Here is a 1,226-nt window from a genome sequence, read left to right on the forward strand (position 1 = left end):
TGTGTGTGTGTGTGTGTGTGTGTGTGTGTCTGTCTGTCTGTCTGTCTGTCTCTCTCTCTCTCTCTCTCTCTCTCTCTCTGACTGTGTTGTCCTTTGCATGACTGTGTGTGTGTCTGCCCCCGCGCGCCCCACACACACACACCTGGCCCCCGTACACAACACACACACACGCCCCCGCACACCACACAAGCAACACATTGTGCACACCACAGACACACCCCACGCGTGACCCCCACACACAGCGGCCCCACACCACCCACGTCGCACACCACCCACCCCACCTCTCTCTGCTGTCCTTTCTGTGCGGCTAGGGGCAGAGTGTGGGGTGGGTGGGAGATATTCGTGGGGTGTCTGGGGTGTGCCTGTCACTGGTGCGGGTGGGAGGGGCCGTGGGCAGATACACACACACACACACACACCCTCTGACTGGGTTGTCCTTTGCCTGGGTGTGTCTCTGCCCGCCCCTTCTCGCACCCTCAGGCACACACCCACAGGCATACCCCACACACCCTGGCCCCCCCCACCCACACACACACCAACCCCCCCCACACACACATACTCTCTGTGTTGTCCGTGGTGGGTGGGGGAGTGTGTGGCCGGGGCGTGAGCGAGTGGGGCGTGTGTGGCTATGCAGAGACACAGCCAGGCAAAGGACAACACAAGTAAGTGGTGCGTGCGTGAGTGTGTGTGTGTGTGTGGCTGTGTCTCTCTGCCCGCCCCGTCTCACTCGCACCACCCTGAGGCACACCCCCACACACCCCACACATACCCTCACACACCCCACCCCCACATACCACACACACACCCACAACACAGCACAGTGCCCCCACACACGCAACACCTGTGCATGCCACAGACACGCCACGCCACACCCCACCACACCCACTGTGTGTGTGTGTGTGTGTGTGTGTGTGTGCTCCTGTTCCTCGTTTGCTTTCTCCTTCCCTTCCTCGTCGTCCCTCTGCCCCTCCCCTCCCTCCCTCCACCTTCACAGGACAGGAGTGCCTTTAGATGAGTTAATACACCCTTGACATGATTTCTACAGTCTGACCTGTCCCTCGCTGCAGACGAGCAAACCGACAACCACTGAAAGCAATGGTGTTTGCCACTTGGGGCATACCTTCCACAGGCTCCAGTGATTGACACGCCACCCACTTCCCCGAGCCAATCCTAGGAGCCTTCACCCAAGGCTCTTGCAGACATTCTTCACATCTGTCAGTCCTTCC

Source organism: Cervus canadensis, chromosome 3, assembly GCF_019320065.1.
Source record: "Cervus canadensis isolate Bull #8, Minnesota chromosome 3, ASM1932006v1, whole genome shotgun sequence".
Taxonomy (NCBI): Eukaryota; Metazoa; Chordata; class Mammalia; order Artiodactyla; family Cervidae; genus Cervus; species Cervus canadensis.